This window comes from Marmota monax, unplaced genomic scaffold, assembly GCF_021218885.2.
Source record: "Marmota monax isolate L192 unplaced genomic scaffold, Marmota_monax_Labrador192_F-V1.1 WCK01_AAM20220418_F8-fsc00011, whole genome shotgun sequence".
Classification (NCBI taxonomy): Eukaryota; Metazoa; Chordata; class Mammalia; order Rodentia; family Sciuridae; genus Marmota; species Marmota monax.
Window position 1 is genome coordinate 17,075,055 of NW_026693082.1, and position 27,467 is coordinate 17,102,521.

General features: G+C 33.5%; 2 long non-coding RNA genes across 19 annotated transcripts in view; one reads left to right on the forward strand and one right to left on the reverse strand.

Annotated features, from left to right (window-relative positions):
* The window catches only part of LOC124099157 (uncharacterized), a 27,404-nt gene extending 12,591 nt beyond the window's left edge, over window positions 1–14,813 (reverse strand). The window contains exons 1-3 of the long non-coding RNA XR_006853839.2: window positions 14,678–14,813; window positions 864–948; window positions 558–641 (exon numbers count right to left, since the gene is read on the reverse strand). This is a non-coding gene — a long non-coding RNA (uncharacterized LOC124099157). The remainder of the gene's footprint in view (window positions 1–557; window positions 642–863; window positions 949–14,677) is intronic.
* LOC124099156 (uncharacterized) overlaps window positions 639–27,467 on the forward strand; it is a 125,361-nt gene continuing 98,532 nt past the window's right edge. For 10 of the 18 annotated variants that reach the window (XR_009227750.1, XR_009227757.1, XR_009227753.1 and 7 more), the window contains exon 1: window positions 15,012–20,917. This is a non-coding gene — a long non-coding RNA (uncharacterized LOC124099156). Of the gene's footprint in view, window positions 20,918–24,717; window positions 24,831–27,467 lie in introns of all 18 variants that reach the window. The other 8 variants (XR_009227756.1, XR_009227758.1, XR_009227752.1 and 5 more) reach the window with 6 other exon arrangements.

Consider the following 27,467-nt stretch of genomic DNA (forward strand, 5'->3'; position numbering starts at 1 on the left):
AAGGCATGATCAAACAATCGTGGAAAAATTTTCATTCCTCTTTCATTCTCCTGACTTAATTGCCCTGTCATTCTCTCTCTTGTTCATCCAAGACTTTGGCCCTTAGCTTACAATATCTGCCTCTCCTGTACTTTTCTGCCATCATCTACCACTGTAATGTCCACATGTACAACCTGTCAAAAATCCTTGAAGCTCTGATTCCGCCAGCTTTTAGAGCCACTTCATTGAGCAACCCATATCCAAAGCCATACCTTCTGATCTCTACATAGCATTTACTCTTCCATATTCCATAGGTTTTCAACTGAACTTCTTATTTCCCTCTCCCCCTCACAGTGTTCCAACCCACCCTTAAACATATACACCTCTTCTCCCCACCTCTTTCCTTTCTCCACTGTTCTATCCCAGTTAATAATACCACCATTGAACTCTACAATCAGATGAGGGATGGGGGTTCATTCTAGACCATCTAGGTATCATCTCTATCTCAGACATCAATGGCCTAATCCAAAAGGTCATTATTGTCACTATCAGTGTAAAAGTCATACAAAAATACTTACATTTTTTAAAAAAATAGTAATAGAAGTGTGTAGCTCAGTGGTAGAGCATGTGCTTAGCATGCTGCAGGGCCTGGCTTCAATCCCCTACACCAACCATAATAATAATAATTAGTGGTAGTAGTAGTAAGAGTACTTTACAACATTCAGCCCAAGTAATTTAAATTACAGAACAGTATTACCTTATTAGCAAACCATGAAATTTACACAGAAACATATATGAATTGTGCTACTCTCAGAATTCAGAAGCCCAAAAATGTTTAAAGTAAATGCATCCTCATGGCTACCCTTAGAGTAAGAACAGTGTACCCTCAGATAGTCAGAGAGGTGTTGCCTGACCAACGTCCTGAAAGATGGAGCCTTCTATCCCACGAGATATCAAAATGCAGTTTTCCTGAAGAGAAACAAAGGACAGAATTCAATAATGCTAAATGGATGACATTCAGTAATGCTAATATGAAAAAACAAATAGGAGCCTTCCATGGTAAATTCAGAAAGGAGATGGGAAAAGAGGTATGTTGTTAAGGGGCCTTCAGAAACAATGCCATCTAATCATTCCTAATTGGTTTTTTTGTTTGTTTTTTCCCGTTTTCTTTAATACACATGTATTGACAGTTAAGGGAAAATGTTCAAATGAGAGTTTAGGGGTTTAGCTTTAAGGGCAAATAAAAGCTTGTACAAAGTATTTTTTACATCAAATGGTTTAGAAGAAGCCTTGAATTTTAATAACCATATCTACTAGCTTTTTTTTAACATCTAAATGATTTCAACTTTATATAAAAAGAAAAAAACTTTGAGCATAAAAAGGTACTAAAGGAATTCTATTTAGTTACATGCTGTAAGAGTTTCTTTTTAGAAAAAGGTTTCACATCTATTGTACTATATTAGTAGTCTTAAAGTTCATTAAATGTATTAACAAGTAAGTCATGTCCACTTTGGGTTTTGCCAATAGCATAAACATCTAATTACTAAAAAAAAAAAAAACTGTTATAAAAATACATCTTCCAATAAAGAAGGAAAGTTCCTTGATTAAATATGTATGAAATTAATTTAATCTTCTGCTTCATATCAGACCTATCTTATTTTTTAAGTTTCTTTAAAATTGGGTTATACAGGGCTGGGGCTGTAGCTCAATGGTAGAACACTTGCCTTGCATGCGTGAGGCACTTACATGCGTGAGCACCACATAAAGATAAATAAATAAAGATATTGTGTCTATCTACAACTAAAAAAAAGTATTTAAAAAAATAGGTTATACAATCCATATATATTGTCCAGAGTTCACTGGAGCAAAAAGTTAACAGTATGGGGTCATCAAGTAAATTAAATGTTAACAGCAAAAATTAAAGGACTAAATTAAAAACATAGGGCCTTAATCCTATATGATGAAAAGAAGTAAGGAAAAAGTATTCCCACAAGAGCTATAAAGTGCTCACCTATTTAAAATAAATTACTTCTTCAGAGCTGCCTTAAAAGGTTAATTTGTTTTTAAACATGTAAGCATTTCTTAGCCAGCAGGGAATGTGATATATTTATTTTCTTATTTCCCCATAGATTTGTTCTGTAAGAAATAAATTTTATATATTAAGAATGTAGCATAAGGCTTAACTATCTTATACAACTGGTCACATATCCTCAGTTATATTACTGAGAGACCTAGAGAGCCTCAATTTTACTTCTGTTCATTAAAAATAAATAAGAAATGAATGTTAATACCTGATTCCCTGTTCTCAACTTCCCAGATAGGCTTAATCCCAAGTCACTTACGTCTCAAAGGAAGTCATGAGGTATATATAATTTTATAAGTTTTGTTTTTGTTTTGGGAGGTTGGTTAGTTTGTTTTGTTTTGTTTTGGTTTGGTGTCAGGAATTGAACCCAGGGTTGCTTAACCACTGAGCCACATTCCCAGGCTTTTTATTTTTTAATTTGAGTCAGGGTCTTGCTAAGGTGCATAGGGCCTTACTAAGTTGCTGAGGCTGACTTTGAGCTTGTGTTCCTCCTGCCTCAGCCTTCCAAATCGCTGGGATTATAGGTGTGTGCCACCACACCCAACTACAAGTTGCTTTTATTCAACATAAAATTTAACTGTTCAGTTTTCATTTGATAAGTTGCTAAGAGCAGATCCATTTCCATTATTAATTAATTCTTTTTATTATCTAAAATTGCTCCCCAAATAGAAGAATTTTAATAGGTAAGACAAAAAGTTAATATCAAGCTTTAGTATACTTCATGCCACAATATGATATATGTCATATCATCTGGATGTCACTTTTACAAACTAGAACATAACCAGGATGTCACTTTTACAAACTAGAACATAACCAGGAGAAGGAAGCCAAGAGGGTAAAGGGTTTAAAATCATAAAACAACTAAAAAAATAAAATATTAAAGAAAACATTAGAGTATATTTGGGGGGTTGGGATTCAGATGTCATCATGACTAGAAATAACAAGTTATATTTAAAGAATTATCACAAATAGGAATAAATTTGTTCTTAGTAGCTTCAGGAGACATTTGGACTACGGGTGGGAATAAGAAAGAGGCATGTTTTCACTCCTAATATTATAAGATTCCAAACCTGAATAGGCTAAATACCCTTTATTAAGCTCTTATGAAGTTCACATTATTTTAAAAGCATTGTTCCAAAACACTGGATTCATTTTATCCAAGCCAGCATTTTCATACCAATTTTAAAAAACTAGATAACTTTAAACAAATAGATTTATCCCTTTTCAGGTATCATTATTGGTAGAGGGTAAGAAGTTTACACTTACTGTAAATGACTTTCAGTTAATTTGATTTGTGGTCAGGAACATGGAAGCAAGACAAATCATCCGGGGTGGGGGGGGGAAATCTCAAAACAAGCCCATAATCTTAACAGAATTAGAGTTTAAAATGCTATATAGGAATCTGCATTTCTAAAAATTGGAGTTATAAATTTCCCAAAATGGAAGTACATTCTCAGATGCGTGTATAAATTTTTCACCATGTAAATATCCTTTAAAAAAAGTATTTGTATTGATCTTTCATTAACAAGTCTATCCAACTACAAATAAATATGTTAATAAACACTATGTTCTCCTAAGCTAATAATTAAAGCATATACATATGTACCATGAGTAACCTCTAAGGAATATATTTTGTAATTATTATCTTCATGTGTCAGTTATCTACAGTGAAAAGAAATTATCCAAGTTATTTGGAAAAAAAAGAAATTGTCATTATCTAAAATAAATCTCAAGTTTTTCATTTTAAAAAGGAAATGTAGATGGGTAAATCTGTAGGAAAAACTCATAACATTCCTACCAATAAATTTCATTAAATGTTGTATAGATATATAATTTCAGTAATAAACTAGATGCTATGTATATTAAATACTTATTGTCCATCTTGATGTCTGACACTTTATAGAACTTTTTTTTAATATATATATATTTTTAGTTGTCAATGGATCTTTTATTTTATTTATTTATATGTGGTGCTGAGGATCGAACCCAGGGCCTTGCACATGCTAGGCAAGTGCTCTACCACTGAGCCACCCCTTCCCCTATAGAACTTTTTAAAAGATTTTTTAAAGTACTTTTATGAATTTGTTAAACAAAAAATACAGAAAAACACTTAGATGTTATTTTATTTTATTTATATTTTTATGGACATTAATCCATTCAAGAGGGGGAGCCTTCATGACCTTTAGGTGGTATCTTAAAAAGTAGAATATGCACTTATTACTACTACAGCCACACACCAGTCCACAGAAAATGGTTGTTTACATACTGTATTAGTGTCCTCTTGCTATAAAATTACCACAGATTACTATAAACTTAGTGGCTTAAAACAACAGAAATTTATTTTCTTATAGTATTGAAAGTCAGAAGTTCAAAATGAGTCTTAGCTAGGGGCTGGGGTTGTTGGCTCAGTGGTAGAGCACTTGCCTCACATGTGTGAGGCATTGGGTCCAATTCTCAATACCGCATATAAATAAATAAATAAAGGTCCATCAACAACTAAAAATATATATTTAAAAAAATGAGTCAGCTAAAATTAAGGCATATGCAGAACTCTGATCCTTTCTGAAGGAGACTTAGGAAAAGAAACTTTCTTAGGAAAAGAAGTTTTCTTGCCTTTTTCAGCTTCTGTAGAGCTTACAAGCTACCACTTGGCTCTTGGCCCCTTTCCACCCTCAAAGACAGCAATGGCTAGTTGAGTTTATTTCACATCTCATCACAGCTACTGACTTTTGCTTCCCTCTTTCACACTTAAAAGACCCTGTAATTACAGTGGATCTACTCAGATAATCAAGATAATCTATTTGTAGGTAGAGTAGCAGCCTTAACTTCTGTTCTCAATCTGAATTCCCTCTTGCCATGTAGCATGACATATTCAGATTCTAGAGTCTTGAACATTTCCTGTAGGCCATTATTCTACCTACCATAATTATGATTAATTTTTCCTTTAGTTTTCTTCATGACCCATATGGACTCATCTGTCTCTGAAACTGTATGCAAAATATTCAAATATGCACATTATTCTAGAGAGAGAGTTCATAACTTTCAACAAAATTTCAAAGTTTAAGAATCATTGGAGCCAGGCCCAGTGGCACATGCCTGAAATCCCAGTGGCTCCCGAAGCTGAAACAGGAGGATCATGAGTTCAAAGCCAGCCTCAGCAAAAGTGAGGCACTAAGCAACTCAGTGAGACCCTGTCTCTAAATAAAATACAAAATAGGGCTGGGGATGTGGCTCAGTGGTTGAGTGGCTCTGAATTTAATCCCCAGTACCACCCTCCCCCAGAAAAAAAGAATCATTGGATTCACTCATAGAATATCAGTGTTTCTTAGAAGAACAGTTTGGCTAATGCAACATTATAGATATGCTCTTTAACATATACATTAATAATAACACCTTGATATGACTTGAAAGTTTTTTCTTGCATTGTTCCTTGTTTTTTTAAGTAATCAAAATCATCCAAATTATACTTTATATCTTGCATTTATAAGCAGTTTTCATGTTACTGTGTATCATCTTTTAATGATGCTAATAGTACATGGAGTATATTTTCCACAATTTAAAATAGATTCTTCCTACAATTAGACATTTCACTCCCCTTGTGCCTTTCTATATAACCCCAATTTTTTGGCTATTATATTTAATGCTGGAATGGGCATATTCCTGCCTAACCCCTACACAGGTCTTTCTCCATATTTTGGATTTATTTCACCTAAATCAGATTTCTAAAATTAGAATTTCTGGTAGGCAAGACTTGAATATTTTCATAACCCTTTTACTTTCCACAAAAGCTGTTTTATATTACCACTAGTTCTTATAAGAATACCATAAATGTGAAGTGGTCCAGCTTTTTGTTATTGTTTTTGTGTCTTTTTTCTTTTTGGTCTTTAAGGGTAGCCTTTCTGTATAGAAAATACTATGCGGGGGTCACTTTTTTTTTTTTTTTTTTTTTGGCACTACTGAGGATTGAACCTAAGGGTACTTTACCACTGAGCTACAACTCCAACTTCTTTTTTGGGGGGTAGGACAGTACTGGGGATTGAAGTCAGGAACACCCAAACACTGAGCCACATCCCCAGCCCTATTTTGTATTTTATTTAGAGACAGGGTCTCACTGAGCTGCTTAGGGCCTCACCATTGCTGAGGCTGGATTTCAACTTGTTATCCTCCTACCTCAGTCTCCATAGCCACTGGGATTACAGGCCTGTGCCACGTCACCCAGGTCCAACTCCTTTTTTATCTTGAGACAGGGTCTCACTAAATTGCCTAGACTGGTCTTGAACTTTCAATCCTCCTGCCTTAGTTCTTGAATAGATGGGATTACAAATGTGTGTCACTATGTTCAGCTTGGGGTCACTTAATTTTTTTTTAATATTTTTGTAGTTTTTGATAGACCTTTATTTTATTTATTTATATGCGGTGCTGAGAATCAAACCCAGTGCCTCACACATGCCAGGCAAGTGCGCTATTGCTGAGCCACAGCACCAACCCCGGGGTCACTTAAATTTTGATAAAAATTATGAACTAAAAAACTTGTCTTGGGCTGAGGATGTGGCTCAGTGTAAAAGTACTTGCCTAGTATGTGTGAAGCCCTGAGTTCAATCCCCAGCACTGCCAAAAAAAAAAAAAAAAAAACCAAAAAAAAAACAAAAAAACCAAAAAAAAAAACAAAAAAACTTTTTTTTGGTACTAGGGATTGAACCCAGGGTCACTTTAACCATTGAGCCAAATCCCTACCCCTTTTTTAATTTTCATTTTGAGATAGGGTCCCACTAAGTTGCTTAGGGCCTCAGTAAATTACTAAAGGTGGCTTGGAACTTGGGATCCTCCTGCCTCAGCCTCCCCAATACCTAGGACTACAGGCATGTGCCATCACTGCCTAGCTCTTTCCTTAGCTCTTAAATTCAACTTGCAAATTCGTCTATTATTTGTAAATTTTAATAATAAGCGCTTCAAGAGGACTTTTTATGTTTTTAAACTGCCTTAGACTGCATTGACAAATTCTATTTTCTTAAGTACTTAATGTTTGATTAATAAGCAATATCTCTGAGTACTTAAATTCTAAATCTAGTATACTTTCAGAGAATCTTAAATTCTTTTAAAAGCCCAGATAGTCTTCATAAGCATCATTAAGATTCTCTATCTTTTAAGACTAATCTGATAAATATATCCTATGATAGGTCCAGTTTTCTTAACCATCATAATTTAACATACACAGATCATTCCTAAGCCTAATGCTAACATGGTAATAGTATAGGCTACAAAAATAAAGAGTATAGAATACAAAATCAGTTCTGTAATTTTATATATTCCTTGGATTAAAAACTATAACCCCCTGGTAAAAACTGTCATCCCAAGCATGTTAGAATTGCATCACAGGCACTGATTTACCTACCATTCAGAGCTTCCCAAATGGGATGATCTTGCCCACATCTCTCATATTAAAATTACAAATAACCTATTTTTTAAAATTTATTGCCAAGATTGTAGGTAGCTTTCATTACAACTTAGTTGGTTTTGTTTATTTTTGGATACTCAATGGTCAACCAATTGGAACCTTCACCTCTTTCGTTCTGTGACTTAGTTCTCTTAGTCTGCAAACTCTCAAGTCACACCAGCAAATGGAATCTAATTATTCATGCCACAAAAGAAGCAAATGTTTTAAAAATAGATATGTAAGAATTGTGTAATCCATCAATCTTTTATTAATACATGTTTTCAACTGTTAATTTTTTTAAAATATTTATTTTTTTAGTTGTAGTTGGACACAATACCTTTATTTATTTTTATTTATTTAACTATTTATTTTTATGTGGTTTTGGGGATCAAACCCAGGGCCTCACCCATGCTAGGCAAGCGTTCTACCGCTGAGCCACAACCCCAGCCCCTCAACTGTTAATTTTTAAAAGTAATTCAGTAACAATGAGATGAGATGATGAAAACTTTACATATCTCTTCTTTACATTCATTTTGAGATTATATCTTTTTAAATACTAATTAATTATGGGTTTGATTATAATTTATTTTTCTTCTCATTAACTAAATACAAAGCCATTCTTTTCTTTCTCACAGACTTATCTCTTTATATATTGAGGTTATTTAACCTTTACCTGCAGTATATATTGCAAATATATTTTAGTTTCTTTTTATTCAGGTATCTTTTTATTTATAGTGAAACTTTTTTCTGTATATATATATATTACAAATATTTGGGGGGCCACCAAGTAATGTTTACCAGGATTCTGTGTGGAGCCTTTTCAATCATTCTACATACATTCCTCAGTGATCTCATTTACTAAACACATCATGTAAACTACCACCTATAATCAGTCAACTACTAAATCTATAGATACCATGTAAACTAGGCCTTTTCCCTAAATTCCAAACTTCTAATCTGAAACTCCAGTTTTCTTTAAGGTGGGAATGTAAAGATACACTTGGCCCACAAGCATCTCAAAATCAGTATGTCACATATCAAAATTAACCAAACTTTTCTTTTTTCTTCTCTCTTCTTTTTTGTACTGGGGATTAAACTCAATGATGCTCTACAACTGAGCTACACCCCAGCCCTTTTTATTTTTCATTTTAAGACAGGATCTCGCCAAATTGCTTAGGGTGTTGCTAAATAGCTGAGGCTGGCCTCAAACATGCAGTCCTCCTACCTGTGACTCCCGAGTCACTGAGATTACAGGCATGCCCCATAGTTCTATTTTCTTTCTCTCTCAGTCAATGTTACCATCAGCCAACTAGCTCAGCTGCCCACAATAGAAATCTAGGAATCATGCTATTATACCATATCCATATTGAAAGGCTATCCATATAGAAAGGGTCCTAAGCCTCTTTAGTCTTACCTCCAACTTTTTCCATCCTTCCTTACTCTTTTCCAGCAATATAGATATTGAACTTACTGGCCTTTCCTGCTTAGGACATTAACATATGGCCTCCTCCTTTGCCTGGGATGTTCTTCCTCCCTTTTTGGCCAAGCCAATTCCTCTTTGTCCTTTCAAGTCTGTGCTTAGCCATCCCACTTTAAGAAGGCCTTATTTAAATATCTAGTGTTAGGTGTATGCTTTCACAGCATCTTGTATTTTTCTGTTACTTGTAATTGGTATTATTATTAATTAATTTAATATGTCTCTTTAATGAGACTGGACCATAGAGAAGAAACTATGGCTGTTTTATTCACCCCACATTCTCAGTGCCTAGCAAAGACTACAGTGTACAGGCACAGATTAGGTGCTAAAAGTTAACGTGAGAATACTTACATGAGTACTGAATAAATAAATCCAATCTCTTTTATACCTCATTTCATTCACTTGCTACTTTTTCTAGTTCATGTACTCATTATTTCTTGCCTGGATACTATAATAGCTTCCAAAAGACTCCCTACCACCTCTCCCACATTTTCTAATCTATTTGCTAATATCCTCATTAAATGAATTCCTAAAATACAATCAAGTCATATCATGGATTGGTTTAAGATTTTCTAGTTGCATCAATATAAAGGTGGGTCAGAAAGCTCTTCATGGTTTGACTTCTATCCACTTGAGCAGGCTGAGCTTCCTCAATTATAGGCTATACATCACAGCAAACTACCTGATTTTCTTAAACATGCCAGGTTCTCTCTATCTGCCCTTTTTCCTAACATTCCAGTGATTCTGCTTAAAATGCTTTCTTTGGCCTACTTCTTTCTCTTCTATAACTAGGATAACTAATTTCAATCCTTTAAGGCTCTGCTGAGGTGTCCTTCAAGACACAGAACAACTGTCACCTCCTCTATAAAAACTTCCTCTCGAGCTACCTATTTCTAACCTGGGCTAAATGGTCTTCCTTTATATTTGTTGAAGTATAATTTTTTAGAAAAATCTTTCTTTCATTAGACATTCAGCTCCTTGCTAAAAGAAACTATATATTTTCATATCTATATCTAATTCTGGTATGGACTTTGGTAAATGTTTGATTAATTTTGCATGGCAAGATATATTAAAACCCATAAACACATACCAATCTTTTGAGAAAGAATATTTGTACTTCTGGGAAATCTTCCAATCATTTGATAAGAATCTAAATTAAAAAAAAAGATATGCACAAATGTTCACATCAGAATTAGTTATGGTAGCAAAAAATGGAAAAAAAACAGGAATAGAAGAATGGTAGAATCTGCTGAATGATATGTAGCACAGCAATATAAATGAAGATTGTGGAAATGATGTAATTCAAATATTTGCTATGTGAAATGAAAAAAGGTTAAAAAAATTATGTCATACTATGATTCTACAAATTAAATGATTAGACATTTACTAAAAGGGAACATGAAAAATGTATGGATTGTTATTTCCTTTACTCAGAACTTTATATATTATTGATATATCTTCTTAATTGCAATTAAAATAATTAAAAATTAGCCTGGTACACTAACAAACACTGTAATCCCAGTGACTTGGGAGGCTGAGGCAGGAGGATCACAAGTTTAAGGCCAACCTGGCAACTTAGTGATACCCTGTCTCAAAATGAATTTTTGTTTAAAAGGGATAGGATGTAGCTCAGTGATAGATACCCTTGCCTTCAATTCCCTCTACCACAAGTAAAATTAATTAATTTAATCTGTGTCATGAACTAATTATATATACTTGTATATGTATATTTGTATGCATGTACACATACATGTATATATTTTTAGCTCTGTGTCCCAAAAGGTCCAAGAAGCAAAGACACCTCAGTATAGCAATGAACACACCTAGTTCTGGTCCCTAATATTATTTTCCACTAACAGGAAACGGAACTCCTTAGAAAAAAGGCTAATTCTAGGACCGAGGTAGGATAAGTATAAAATAAATGTAGAATATTTTTTAATACCAGAAAGTAAGGAAGTGCTCTAAAAAATGGTGTGGATATGTCAAAAAGTCAAAGGAGAAAGAACTTCTACTAGCTAAATCTAAGAAAACTTGAACATCAAAATAACTAAACACACAGTTATATTAGAATGAAAGACCATGATATAGGTATCTTACCCTCAAGTGGCTCAAAAACATTTTTTGATATTATATCCCTATACTCATCAAAATCTTCCATTATATTTAGCATGCATTTATATTTAGCTGAGGCTGGCTTTGAACTTGTGATCCTCCTGTCTCAGTCTCCTGAGCCACTAGGATTATAGGCTTGGGCCACGCAGCCAGCTCAAAAAAATTTTGTACATAAATATGCACATATAAACAGAGATGGCACAAACAAGAATAAGCAAACACAGAAATGGGAAGACATAGGAATTCATAAGTTCATGTAGATAATAAATAGGTAAATAAATAAATAAAGAAGAACTCTACTTGCAAATAGAATGTCGTGGGCTGCAAATGAGGAGGCAATACTAAAATTTGCTCAGTTATTTTGTAACCATCATGGTAAAATATATCAGCAATAATGGATGCTAAATATTATGGAAGATTTTGATGAGGATCAGGATATAACATCACAAATCTCTCCCACAAATTGCTTATTTACTGCCAGTAAGTAAAAAAAAAAAAAAAAAAGTAACTACACAATGAAAAATTCAAATCCCATACTGATGAAGTGATCAAAATTAAGATCATCACTGAAAGTCAGATGGATATCATGTGGTTCCAAATGTGATACTCAGAGAAGGAGACAATATTACCTATGCAATAGTCCAGATGAGAATGCATAATTTCAATCCAGTCATGAGGAAACATCAAACACAAAATGAGGAACATTCAACTAAAAAGAGAGTAGAGGGAGAAGCTGAATATTAAGTTAAATGTTCTAAATAAGTTAATTTTCTTCAAATATGTCAAGGTCATAAAAGACAATGAATCAAAGGATGAAAGTTTCATAAAGAAAAGGAGGCTAAAGAGATATGACCACTGGGTGCAGAACCTGACATAAGACTGGATCCAGTAAAGGAGGGGGATATGCTATAAAGGATCAACTTATCAAATTGGAATATGGATAATAAAGTATTGTTTCAGTGTAAATTTATGAAGGGGTGAGGGGCCAGAATCTTATAGCCTAATGGAAAATGGTTGAGGAAAAAATGTGATATAAAATTACATATATATGAAAAGAAAGAACTCACCCATGTATAAAAGCAAGCAAATTATATAGATTTTTAAAATTATTTTTATTTTTGGAAATTTTTTGAAAATTTGAAATTATTACCAATGTAAAAAGTTTAAAAAATGAGTCCACTTCAGAGAAACAAGACCAACATGAAAGTAAAAGGAACTTTAAAAATTCTGCTAAACAGATTGTTTTCAAAATGCTCACTAGTATGTATTGTTTTCAAGTTATTTTTCAGAATGTTTTCTTCTTTTATTTTTTATTTATATATGACTGTTTTCTTCTTTTAAGGGTATCCATTTTAAAAAAAAAATGAACAGACTGGGCTGGGGTTGTGGTTCAGTGGTACAGTGCTTGCCTAGCATGCATGAGGCATTGGGTTCAATCCTCAGCACCACATAAAAATAAAATAAAGATATTGTATCCACCTAAAACTAAAAAATAAATATTAAAAAATGAACAGACCTACAGCTTTCACAGTTTTATCCAAATAAGTTAATATGTTGAAGCTAACATTCCATCAGTTGTATTCTACTTATTAGAAAATAGTAGGGAGTGGGGAGTACAGAAATTGAAGACTTCTATTCTCCACACTACCCATATTTACCATTCATTTGCTGGTGATTGCAATCCAGTTTGCAGAATTAAAGCCCCGGATTTTAAACTATGACTTCAGTTCTTATGACAAGAAGCATATGCAGAGACACAAACTAAGAGGGCAGAAAGGGGTAGAGAAGAGATGATTGATTAACTCTTACTGTATTGAAGAAAGAATGCTGAAAACTTAAGCTTACAGAGTTCTTTCTTCTCATAAAGTATATAATTTTTTGGAGTTTTAAAATTCTGGGCAGATAATCCTTACTAATTTTTTACCCATGAGTTTAATAGTCTGAAGTAAAAGGCTCCCCCCCTCCCTTTTTCCCCCCCTGTTGAGATTTAACTCAGGAATTTGCACCCCCTTGTGGTCAAACATAAAATTCTTAGCTTTGGAAAGATCTTTTTTTTTTTCCAGTTGGACTTTTTGTTCAAGCACAGGAACTGTTGCTTTTGTTTCCTCCTATTTTAGCAAATCAAGAAGCTTTAGTGGAAGATTTCTGGTTTATTAAATAATATTTTAAATAAAATAAGACTTAAATATGAAAGCCACCTCTACAAAAGGTGCAAAATGGAGATTCAAACTCAGGAAGTTTGGCTTCAGATTTGATCCACTTAAATAGTTCATAAAAGTGTCAGAGAGATATAAGACAAATATACTCTGCCATGTTAATTGTTGATAATTTGAAAATGCTAAAAGCCATTTCTTTTTCCAATTATACCTCAATAATACAAACCATGCTAGCCTTCTCCCATTTCCTTACATCTTTGTACTTCAGATAGTCATACTCATTATCTTATTCAACCCTGACAATAATGGGATATGTGTTTTTGTACTCGGTTATAGTTCATCTCGAATTGTCTTACAACAAAAACTGGGACAAAATAGTTAATATCCCAGATTTTAGACTGCTGGATTCCTTAGAAAATCCATTTTGGGAGCTGAGTACCATAGCCCAGTACTGTAATCCCAGCTACTTGTGAGGCTAAGCAAGAAGATCCTAAATTTGAGGCCAACCTGGACGATATGGTAGTCCCTGTCTCAAGAAAAAAAAAAAATCAATCCACTTTGTGATTAAGGAAAAAGTAAGCAATCAACAATAATCTTAAAATACAATCATAAGAACAGTTAGTTGGTTTTGTTTCATCTTAACCAGCTTGATGTCAAGTATGATAAATCTCCCAAGAAAATGATTAGATGAGATTTTTTTAAGGAAGGTATTAAAATATTGACAATTTTAGTATCATTTATTGTCCTATCATAGCGTCCAGTTTTTGAAGATGGACACAGGTTTGCATGAGTCTTTACTTCTACTTAGTTGTAAGACTTTGGGGCAGATTTCTTAATATAAGCGTATGTCATAATCTGCAAAATGAAGATAATATCTACTTCATAGGGCTGTTGTAAGCAATAAAGGAGCTTAATCCAGAAAGCGTTTTTTCAGCACAGTAAGGAGTACAGTCAATACGTGGTGACTGTTACTACTTTTTTTTTTTTTCTGCGTTGCGTTGCACAACGGGAACCGTCTCTGCTGGATTCAGTAATTTACCACGCCATTATATAAATGACATCCAAAGACTGCCCATTCCTATCTCCAAAACAGAACTGAAAGTCTAAGGACAAGTAAGGCGGTAAGAAAAACTGGATTCGATGAAAATGGCTTAGTAACAAGCACCCTAGGACGGAGAAGGGCTCTAGCAAACTTAAGTAATCATTAACTCCAGGCTGGGGCGTGCGCGCGCACACACACACACACCACAAGGGACGGAAAACCACGCCTCCTGTGTACTCAGATTGGATCCTACAGTGCTAAGTGGCCCGAGTTCCAGAATCTGACAGACGCGGACTCAGCCACGTGTTTGGTACCTGTGCTACCTCGGGCAGATTATTTAACGTTCCCAATCATTGGTTTCCTGGTCTTAGCCGAGAATAATATCAGTTCCTACCTCGTAAGGCTGTCCCGAGGCTTAAGTGCAATAGCTCTGATAAAGCTCTGGCGTACTTCAAGAGCTCTACACAGCGACGGGGCTGTTTTAAGTACACGTGTATCCAACACATGATCTCAAAAGGCACATTCCGTTGTCCGTAGTTTAGCAAGACGTTTTTCTTTTAGCCTAAGCTGGACCCTAATTTGTTTACCTCCAACGGTAGACTGACTGCCTGTCTCCTGACAAGCATCTGTGGACTCTCGGGCCCACAGTATGTAAGGTCACTCCAGTCCACCGCCGTACAAAGGCGCTGCACGCACGCGCAAGAAAAGCAGCAAGTGAACGGCAGCCGAGGAAGCTAAGTGTGAGCTGCGAACAACCGTGCGTCTGCGCATGTACAAGGTGTGTGTATGGGAGGGGATGAGGGTAGGAGTTTACGCATGCGCAAATGTCGGGACAACAGGGGGGTTAGAGGTGGTATTGACAGCTGTGGAGGCAGCCCGCGTTCCCGGCATGCCCCGGGGCGGCGGGGTTGGCTCTAACGAATTTGAATGAAGAGCCTCAGCGCTTTCGGCGCCATTTTCGAGTGATGCCTGATCTCATCAATCTAGCGGGAGAGACGGGATAACCTGTCTGAGAGTATAGTGCCACTGGCGCTCCGCTGAAAAACCACTAAAAAAAAAAACACCAAAAATAACTTGGAGCAAAAGACAATCCGCGAAGCTTCGCCAGGGTTGACGCAGTGGGTAAGAGCTTGAAGTAGAACGGGACTCGGAAGGTGGCAGTGGTGGGACCGGCAGGCGTTGAGGAGTCCAGGGAGTGGGCGCTGGGTTAACCCTCACTTTAAACGCGAAAAATTCCAGGAGATAGGATTTTGGGTGACTTGGGCGCCTGCGAGTGGGCGGTGGCGGCGGAATGTGGCGGGAGCGCGGTAAGACGGAGCTGGGGGGAGGGGAGCTGTAGTTTGAGCGGGACCGGGACGGCTGCGGCCGAGCAGCCGCCGCCCAGCGGACCTGTCAGCAAGACCCCCCGCCCGAGGCCGGGGACAGGGCGCCGCGGGGTCTCGGCAGGGCCGCGACTCCTTGACAGGAGGGGACGCGCGCCCCTCCCCCGTTTCCGAACCGAGCCGCCTTTTCTCGTAGTTTTCCCTGTCCGCTGAAGGCCGTCTTCTAACGAGAAACTTGAGTCGACGGAAAATTCAAGACCCAGAGTACGGGTGCGTCCGGTGGGTGGTGGCCCATAGTGCCCCCACCTAGTCCTCGGCACCCAGCCATGCAAGTTGTTGTCTTTTGACGCTTAAACGTGAGGTGCCCTAGGAAGGAGTCAGCCCGGGCCGCGCTCCCCCCGCGCGGCGTCCTGGTGCGGTCTTTTTAGAGAGGGGTCGGACTGCCGCGCCCCGAGCTCGCGAGCGGGGCTCCGGGCGTTCGGGGCAGGCTTCGGAGGTGGTAGCGGGCTCCTAGCAAAGATGCTGGGACTTTCGCTTATGGCTCGGATTTTTGTTATTTACTCTCGCGACGTTGTCCTTCCTCGAGGGGGAGGGGTGTTCGGGGTGAGATGAAAGATGGGGCTGCGAGCTAGCAATTTCCTTCTCCTGACTATTTCCTTCTCTAAGTCGCACTCTTGTTAGAAGACTTTTTCCTTCTCCAGTCCTTGAAACATCCGAAGGGGGAAAAAGCAATCTGTGAAACCATGCTGGTATTCTCCGGAAAATTCTTTACCAGGGCAACTTAACGGTAATTTTGCAATCCCCACCTTTTCTTGGGAACTGAGGCGGAGGAGAGAGGGGTTGTTTGTCTTTCCCTTCACTGTTCCCCCCACCCCCGCCTTATGTATTTGTTTTTATCAACCTCTAGTCGACAACTCTTAAATAAAGCAAGCCATTGACGGCTTTAACTTTATTAATACTTTAGAGATAGTAACTTCTGTAAAAATTCTATTAGATCTTGAATTCCTTTTCCACAATGAGGCACACTTAGATTAACCCTTTGCTTGTGTGATGTTTTGCGTGTGGGGCGCGCCGCACTGGGTTGCAAATATTCTGGAGATGATTTTTGTAGCAGCTATTCAGTTATTTGCAAAGAGCAATAAAACTTCCTGGGAACCGCAGGGTCACTTTAGGACCGCCAGCCTAAAGTTTTCCCCTTTGTAATTAATAGAACGATTGATTTCCTATATTTCAATGAAGACTAGGGACCCGCCCTCACTTAGAACCTTTCCCGATGGAGAATAGGATAGAGCAATGTGATGTTTTTCAAACTGTTAAACGGAGCTCCCCAAACACCCGACTTCTTATCCCCTGATTGGCTGGAAGGAAGCGGGACTGGGGGGTTTGAATATTGAACTCTGGATTATAATTCTCGACCTACTGAAAAATTATACTTTTAGTTGGAGAACCATGGAAATACTTACAAAACGTTAAAACGGGGAATTTAAATAAAAATTGGTGCTTAATATTTTCTTCTCCCATAAAGGCTTTCGGATGGCTCTGAAATGTATATGAAAAGTAAAACTGAAGAGGCTATTTTCGCAAAACTGAATTTCTGCTGACAGAAATTGCAAGACATATATTTGCCCCTGTTTTTTATTGGTTAAAAACTGAGTGAAGGATTTAGGTTTTTGTGGTGTTGGGGTTTTTTTTCTTTTGATAAAAAAGTTTCATGTTAAACTACTTGTAATTGTTGGATGCAGATGACGGGAGAATCGTTTCTTTTATTTTGATGAAAAAACTAATTTTTTTAAAATGCTACATGATCTTTTCCACATTTCCCATAAGAATTGGCTATATTTTTAAAATTTTTAACTTCTGTTTTAATATATATATGTTTAGCTAATCCAGCCATTGTAGAAGACTTAAATTTTTAATTTACAAGACATTAATGTTTCTTAAGTTAGATAATACAACAGGTAAGTATGTACAGGTGCGTATGTTATTGCATTCCATTGATAAATTCATTACAAAGAAATATATGCAGCAGTGTGGTTGTTTTTATTTGGTTGGTTTTCAGTTGATTTTGTTTAATGTTGCTGGAGGCAGCCATCAACATATTTCTATTTATTACCAAACTTGTCATTCCATTTAATTGCATCTTGATAAGAGTCTGTGTGGTTTTTCAAAGAAAAGCAATACACTCGCTGATAAACAGTTGTAGATGTTTTTAAAGAGAATTTAAAAAAATTTAACAGACATTTATATAATTTTATGAATAGTAGTTGAAATTTAGAGTTTGCATTTTCAAAATATGTACTGTTAGAAAATATTAAAATGAAAACATGACAAATCTCTGTAGGACTTTAAATATAATTTACATTAATAAGTGGTATAATTATATCACCCAGGACTGGTAGGTTTTACTTTTTACTGCTTTTTTATTTTAATTTTCATTCAAATATTGTGACTGGTAGAGTGTTTTGGGGTGGGGGGAGGTTTTAAATTCCATCAGTCTGATTAAGTTTAGCCACTTAATTTTTTTAGTGATTTGGTTTATGGGATTTTGTTTATTTTGAGGATGATGAGTGAAAGATTGTTTTGTTTGATTTTAAAATAAGTGATGGATTCTTTTCTTTAAAATACTTAAAGCTTTAGAACACACTAGTGCCTAACTAAAATTCACAGCCTTTGAAGTATTTTCCCTTCTTGTGATGTTAGATAAGAGGAAGATTTTAGTTTTAGATTTGTGAACATGTACGTATGAGTTCCAACTGGTATGTATTTTTAATGTTTATATGCAGTTATCCCTTTTCTCTATAAAAAGATAGTTCTGTATGTGTGCGTGTGCTATTGTAAGAAATACAAAAATCATTTGTTACCATAGGAAAAAATGATGGAAAATGGTACTGCTACAATAGCTCATCTTTTTTTCAATACTAGATTTACATACTGTGGGGAGAAGGGAACAAGAAAAGGTACCAGCCTTCCTGTTTCATTTATTTGCCATTTATATACTGTTTTTTTAAAAATTCAAGTAAAAGTCTAACTTTAGACTTTTTTTTTTTAATGCTGTTAATTTGTCTTCATTGTGTGTTTACAAAATGTAGCCTCAGGTATTTGTATGTAACACTACATGTTTTCTAATCAGATTAATATCAGTTTTAATGTTTATCAGGATTGACAAGTAAGGATGAAAATTGCAAAGTAGTTGTAATATTTTGGATCCCTTGTTTCTGTCATGTTTTGTGTATTATGTTTTGTTTTATGAAGTCTTGTGTATATTTTATTTATTTATTTATTAGTATTTAGTAACTATTCATAATGTCACAAAATACTTCAATCCAAAAATATTGGTCAGTTGATTTTGGTTTACAAAAAGAAAAAAATTCCCCAGAGATATTAGGTATTTCTGATATATGACACATAAGCTTTCACCAATTACATTGTAAATTTGTCTCTAATTTTAAAATAGTACTGACCCAAAATGGCTCTTGCTTTTTTTTTTTCTTTTGTTTAATGACATTTAATTCCCACATTGATTTCTTTTTAACCCCTTTTAGGAGAAACAGGTTATTGGTCTAATTATAACTAGAACATACATCTTAGAAAGAATTATCAAAATATAGATATAGTTTTGTCTTTTTTTTTTTTTTAATTGAGCAAACTTAGGCTTGTGCTTTGCAACTAATTTTGGCCTATAAGTAGAACTAAAACTTACGACTTTTTAAAATTTTGTTGCCCCAAATCTCATAAGGCCAGAGGAAATCAGTAATAAAATACTACTGTATTTCAAATAAGTATTGAAAGTGAGATTGAGAATTTAATTTTAAGAAGTAACAGGTAACAGTATTAAATGAATTTTAAAGTGGTTGTCTTAATAAAAGTCACAACATTAATTTTAGAATATCATATTACTAATATTTGTGAATATATCACCTGATTGTTTGCTTGTATAAATGACGGTGGTAGGGGATATGGGAAGGGGCTAGGATTTTTTTTGTTTTTGTTTTTCCTGAATTAGAAATGATTTAAAGGCTCTTCCTTTTAGAAAAAGAAGTTTCAAACAATGGAATCAATATATTAAATACATACATACATATTGGAGTTTTATACTTAATTATTTCGTATTGAGTTATGAGAAATTTAATACACTTTTACTTAATCTGTCATTTGACTAAAGAATGTTTGCACTGAAAAGACTTATAGTTGTTTCTAAATATAAATAATAAGCTGTAATAGATTTGAATTTTACTATTTGAAGATTTTTTTTAATAATCACCTTTTTTTAATCACACACATTTGGTTCAAAATTTATCTTTATATCCAAACCTCTTTTGTTCCTTATTATCTAGTATTTTTTTGTTTCACTACTATTTAAAAACTTATATTACACTGTTGAAAATTTAACATTTAGGTTTTTACTATTTTCCTTCTATAATTTCTAAACTTAAGATACCTTAATTTTGAAGAGTACTCAAATATAGAAAACTATCTCTAATACTATGTAGAAATTGCCTCTTACTCATTAAGATTCAGAAAGGTGCAACAAAATCACAAAACTACTTATATACATTGTTACATCTCATTTATACTTGGAAACATTAAAAACTATGTGATCTAGAAGTGGTCCATCTATTATAAATATTTGTTTATTTTTAAAATAAATTCTAAATTTCAATCTGTTAAAACTGTAATGTATTGAAATGTTTGGAAATGTTATTATTCGCTTAGGTTTGGCAAAAGACTAAAATTTAACAATGGCACTTTCAATAATTATTAATACATTTGATGATTTTAGGGAAAAGGTAGTTAACTTTTGTCCCTATGTCTTAGTAATTTTTTAAATTGTGTGGATTTTGAGTTTTAGAAACACAAACTATATTTCTGATTCTATTCCTTAAAAAGTCTCCCTTTACCAGTCCTTCACAGATATCTATATACATAAACTCATTCACACCTCTTTGAAAGTGAATGCCCTAAAGAGAAATGAAAGCAGAAACATATTAATCTGACTTGTTTGAAGAGGCTTCAGATGATAAAGCATATCACAGGTGTTTATAATCAAGTTATTTCTGTTTTAAAAATATCATTTTCCTGTTGGGACTTCTTTGAACATTGGCAGGATTGGGGTCATTTTGAAAACTTTACCTTTGTGTTCAGGGATCTGTTGTGGAACTGAAGGAAACAAATCTGTTCAATGTCTTCATGCTATAATACATGACATTTTTATTGCAGGTTTTGACCTTTAGGAGAGAGCCAATTCTGGAAAACAATCTAACTTCTTTGATTGAATACACACATAATGCTTTGGAACATGATAGGAGATTAAGGTATAATAACATATTTTAAAAGCATATAATTTTATATATTTGCAATGTAATTGGACTTGTCAATTGGTAACATTGAAACTTTGGGGTAAACTAAAATCAATAAATAAAGAATTAAAAGAAATTATTGTGTGAAGTGACCCATATTAAGTTGTCTTGCTTATTAAAACTCCAGATTTTTTAATATAGATTATATTCTCATGGTATTGTATTAAGATCTAATTCTTTTATTTATTCCCAAGATAAGTATATATAATAACTTTTTTTCTAAAGAGTATTATTACAGTGTGTATAATAATTAAATATGTAGTAGACTTTTTTTATAAAATGGAGGGTTTAAGTCTAATGAAATTTGGTGCTTGGCTTTTTTAACAGGTAGAGAGGTAGGTAGAGTCCACAAATTTAGATAAGATTAATGAGAATATTTTAAATAAGAGAATTTAAAATTTCCAAGTACTATCCTAATCAAAAGTATCAATTTGGCTGAAACTGAAAAACTCACTTTCTTAAGCAGAAACTAGTATCTTACTCATACTCTGATTATTAGTTGTTCATATAAAAAGTTGCAACCTCTTTAATAAAATTGTAGAATACCTAGACCTCCAATGACTTTTGTCTTAACCTCCAAAATACTTTATCCCAGAACCATTTTTCTGGCATATTTATTTTTGATTTTTACACTGTTAGTTGAAAAATTCATATAGTATTTAGCTAATGCAATTTTGTTATCTAAATGGTAACCTGGTATAGTGAAAATGAACTTACTGAACAGTTTTACTAAGTATTACTTGGTTAGTTCTTTTATATATATATATATATATATTTTTTTTTTTAATGCTATTTGCTAAATAGTTGCTAAAATACAACATACTACAATTTTTCTTTAAATTTTTTCATGTAAAAAGTATTTACTTTATACACTTCAGATACAAGAAATCCCAAAAGTTTGTTTTTATAAGAAAAAGTAATTTGGTCTTAGAGTAAGTTAAATATGATTATGATCATAGAACTGCTTCAAATTTAAACAGTGTAAAAATTTTAAAACATTCTCTGTGTTTAAGAAAGTTTGAACATTGTAATTCTTATCAAAATACCAAAAACTGAAATTTGATTTTTTTGTATTATTAGATGTTAGAAAATTCAATGTGAATATTAACAGAATAAATAAAATGTCTCATTTTAATAGAAATCAGTTTAGAAGTTCTGGTACTTTTATATTGGTGGCATCATACTGTAAGGTGGTTGTTGGAGATAAATAAATAAAAAATAAAGAATGTCTTCATACCTTTGGTTTTAGAATATTATAAAGAAGCAGTTCATTTTTAATTGGACAAATAGAAATAAAATTTTCCCATCTCACTTAACCAGTGTTTTCCAGGTTAGAGAGAATAAAGATGAAACTGAAAAATATGTTTATCTGAGTATTTGAAAAAGATACCAGTTTAATTTGTTATTTTCAATCCATAATCTTTGACATGGCTTTAATGATTTGCAGGAAAAGCAACAGTATATGAGTTTGTATTGTAGATAAAGATATAAATCACAGAGTTGTTCCTAATTTAAAGAATTTGAATTGTGATCTTTGAAAGTGTCAGAACTTATTATTTGGACACAACAATTCAGCATCATCATTATTCTCTCTACGGTTACATACTCTGTCTTATAAACTAATAAGCTTTTTAAACAATTTAATATTAAAAGCATCAATGTAGATATTAACCATTTTATTATATTTGGTTACTTTTCACAGGGTAAGGAACTTTAACCTAATTAGTAGTATGTGTTACTTTAGAAGGCAGTTAATAAAAATTGGCTTTTACTCTTATGTGTGAATGAGTCTCTCCTAACCACCCCTTTAAAACTTGGACTGTTGTGATTTGGCAAATCTGATTATCTAATTAAGCTTAGATGTAGTTCATTATGTCAGAATTTGGGTGAAGAAATTTATTGTGTTAATTTATTTTTTTTTTCAGTGATAGATTTGTGTCTCATTTGTACAATATTTATTTAAACTTTTGGTTAAATGCCTAAGGAATTTAAATAAAATTCACTTTCAATAAAAAATTATTCATTGTAAAATACAGTTATACTGTCACTCTTTCTGTCTTACTGAAAAAGTTTTTTTAGAATATTTGAATAAACTAGATGTAATTTAATATATCTACAGATGAAGGAACTTGGAATTATTCATTATTTGTGATGTATAAATATAAAATATTTTAAGCAATTTGTCAATTACGATATTTTTCTTTGATAAAAGTTTTAGAATGTTGCTGAGGATTTGTGAAATAATAGATATAATTACCTTTTTTAGTTTAAAATTTTTTAAATGTTTATTGAACCAATTTTGTATGTATTTTTGTGTGTTTTTGCAAATAACACTCGTAACCTATTTCTATTGTTTGTCTTCAAATAAGACCTAATGTATCAAAATTAATATTTTCTGATCAGCATTTTTTAAAAGGAAACATTTAATTAATGTGAGGGTTTTAAATTTTTATTCAATATCATTTTGAGGTAGAATTTCTGTTCTCATCACTACAAACTACATTTTTTAAATTACATTAGCATATTATTAAAGTTGGTTTTACTTTCTTATTTTTGTGGTTAGAATCACTTGGAGGAAAAACTTGCAGTATCTTTCAGATGCGATTTCTGAAAATAACTCATTTCCATTTTTAAATAAATTTTAAGAAACTCTTTAGTTTTTTTTAGTTTTTTCTATTTACAACTTTTCATACTAAATAAATATATGCAGTTTTCTTGTTAGACTGTCATCTTCAGAAATATTTATATTTACTATTAACAATATTTCTTACTGAGCCAAGCAGAAAAAATACTTTTCAATTGTGATAAAAATGAAAGATTGAAGTTGGCTGTTGTTTTTTACAAAATATCTGAATTTAAAACATTGCTGTTCATACTTTTTTACTATTTAAATTTGCCAGCCAATTCTGTATAGATTTGTTTGTTTTATAATATTAATTGTCCAGATTTTTTTGACTTTATATTTTTCTGAATTAAAAATTGCTTACGGTGCTAAAAGATGACTCTCATTTAAACTTAAGTTTATATATAGGTCTATAAGTAGCATATTGTATTTAAAGGTAATTTAACAGAATAAATATTTCTATTTCTGTTTTTCATTATTTGCTGCTATGTACTTACCAAGTTTTTAGTTCTATATTACCCATTTAAAGTAGGTAAATTGCTTGTGGAAATTTTTTTTTTTAATTGTTGGGAATTTTTGTTAAATCTTTATGGCTAAACTTATTCTTTGCTAATAGTGTCTAAAATCAAATATATGGTGGTGATTAGATACGTGGTACCTAGAAGGGAGCTAGGGGCATTTTATAAGCAAAATATAATTTCATTTCTTGATTGAAGTTTGAACACTTTATTTCCTAGGGAATAGTTAGGGAAGGTACTCTCTTTATGCATTCACCCTGACAAATGGCTAAAAACTCTTTCAGAGAATTTGTTAATTGAGCAGTTAAATCTAAACTAAGGAGCTGAATATTATTATTTATTTTTTCCTTAGATATTATAAATTCTCTTTCTAACCAAAACATGAATTTTGTCTTTTCTTCACTTTCTATCTCTTTTTAAGGAAAAAAGTATATTTCTTAAAACAATTTGTCTAGTGCTATAAGCAAACTTGGTAAGTAGGTTTAGCCTGAACCAGTTTTTTTCTCTCTGTATTAGTTGCATGCAATTTTGTCAACTTGCTGCTTAAGCAGCAGAAGCAGCAACAGTGAACAAACAAGTATTACTACCACATCCCTTGTTCTTGTCTGTTCCAGCTGGGAGCAAGGGCTAGGAGATTGCTGCTGCCTGTCAGCTGTTCTACAGAATAGCATCAATATGCGGAAATGATCGTCAAAGAAGCCTGCACCCATCATTTTTTACAGGCCAGGTTGAAGGGCACAACTGTCTCTGTACCCATATATAATTTGTAGAATATATTCTTTGACACAAAGATATTTTCTTCCCAGTGCCTCATAAAGAGAAGATGCTATAGTTCTTAGGCTATTGTTTTTTACTATTTACTATGTGGGTTTAGTTCATTTTGTTTTAATTTAGATAATTTCATTTGTTTAGAATGGAATACTGACTTCTAGAAGTATATATAGTATGTTTCATGGTTTTCACTTTTAAACTGATATACTGGAAAAAATAATTAGTTGCTGATACCATAATTTAGGATAAAGAAAAGGAAAGTTGACTATGGCACACAAGAGTGTATCTTTCACTTTGGGGCCATATTCTGAGCCTGTGTTGTCTTTGTTTTATAGCATACTCTAAACAAGGTTGAATTCTTATTGATTTTGCTATAATTTAAAAAAAAATCCTACATTACTTAATATTGTAAATAACTAGATACAAGGCAGACCACAGGTGAAAACTTGTCTTATTTTTTCTCATTATTAAATTTTTCTATTTCTATTACAGGGTTTGCTATTTCTCATTATTACAATAATGTCATGCCATATTCTAAATCTTTTTTATTAAATGTAAATTTAATTTCAAATAATATAAAAAGGTGTTCTCAATTTTACAATTTGAATTTGTACAAAGTCACACCTTCCTTAACCTAAATATTAAAATATTTTTTTCCTTTTTTATATCTAAATTGTTCCAATAGATTATAGTTGGAAGAAAATAAATATTGGACTTCTATTAAGGTTCTGATTTCACTTGTAAAATTGTTGGTAGGAAACTACAGGTAACATTTTGTCTTAGTGTAAAAGCCTAATGTCCCAATTTGAAGCCTGCCATGTGCAATAGAATTATTTTTTTAAAGTAACCATAATTTCTTCCTGGTCATCTTCATTAAAATCATTCCTGATCAGGGGCTGGGGCTGGGGCTAGGGCTCAGCGGTAGAGCGCTCGCCTAACATGTGCAAGGCACTGGGTTCAAGCCTCAGTACCACATAACAATAAATAAAATAAAGTTTTGGTTTTTTTTTTTTAAATCATTCCTGATCATACCCACTCTTAATGTTTTCTTTTGCCAATAATAGTAAACTCAGAATATTATTTCTCTGGTATTAGTACCAAAAAACTTCTGTCAGGATGTGCTTATTTAACTGAAATAATTAATGAGCTCACAGTCTATTCTGGCACTGTGAAGTCAAGCATATTCAATCATAAATTGAGATTTTCTTTTTTTTTCCCTCCTGAGTTAGTGCTAGAGTAGCTTTTTTAAAATATGTCTATGTAACAGAGAACATATTAGTTACTATTGCCTACTTTTCACCAAAAAGTGAGTTATATAATCCTTTATTTTGAAATACACCTTTTTTTTTCCCATTAGTTATACCTTAATGTGTGTGGACCACCTGTACCAGAATAACTTGAAATAAAGCATTTTTCCAGACCTGCTATATCAGAACCTCTGGCAGATCTGTGCTCAGGAATTTGTGGGTTTTACAAGCTTAAAGAGAGCTTTTTCTTCTTTTTAGGAGTATTACGTGAGAAACACTTCCCGAAATGAAAGGGGGAGGACTATCCACACCAATAAACCATTTACTTCTCTTGCATTTTTTCCTCTTTGGTCATTTTGGATCTGACTAAGCTCAGTATTTAATTAATAATCATTTTTGTAACAATAGTATTGGTATTTCCTCAATCATGAGGAAAAACACATTATCCGAGCCTTATTTTTTTGCAAGTGCCTCTGGCCAAATTTTAGTCTATTATATTTGTTTGGAATTTTTAGTATTCTTATGTAAGATATATATTAGATGAAGGAATTGATCACATAAAAGAATTTTTTAAATATTCATATAGATAGTAGCTGTTTTTCTTAAATGTACTGTCAAGTGTTGTAAATATATGAAAAGGAGAACTTTTCATATGCTATTGTGGAAGAATTTAATTATATCCTATAGTAAAGTTGAAAATACAGTAGACTTGAACTCAATACATTCCTAGATTCTCTAGATAAACTCAGACACATGGAAAAAGAAGAATCTTATTTATGTTTTATAAGAAAAAAAAATTTGAAACCAGTAAAAATACTAAGCAACAAGAGAATGGTAAATTATGACACAGTCTCATAGTGAACTATATAGCTATTAAAATTAGAGCTATGTGTATCATCATAGATAACCTTCTCACACAAACAAAAACTACTTTATGGAGAAGTTATATTCAGTATAACATTATTGATTGGTGCTAACCAACTCAGTGAGACCCTGTCTCTAAATAAGGTGTATTTCAAAAGAAAGGATTATAAAACTCACTTTTTGGTGAAAAGTAGGTAATAGTATCTTTTATATAAAAGATTAGACGTCCATATGATGCCATGTATATAAGCTTTTAAGGAGCAGAATTTGTAGTAATAGTACAAAAACATGCATAGGAGATATATCAAAATTAAGTTGGGCCAGGCATGATGGCTCACGCCTGTAATCCCAGCAGTTTTCAAGTTCAAAGCCAGCCTCTCAAAGACGAGGTGCTAACCAACTCGGTGAGACCCTGTTGTTAAATAAAATACAAAATAGGGCTGGTGATGTGGCTCAGTGGTAAAGGGCCCTTGAGTTCAATC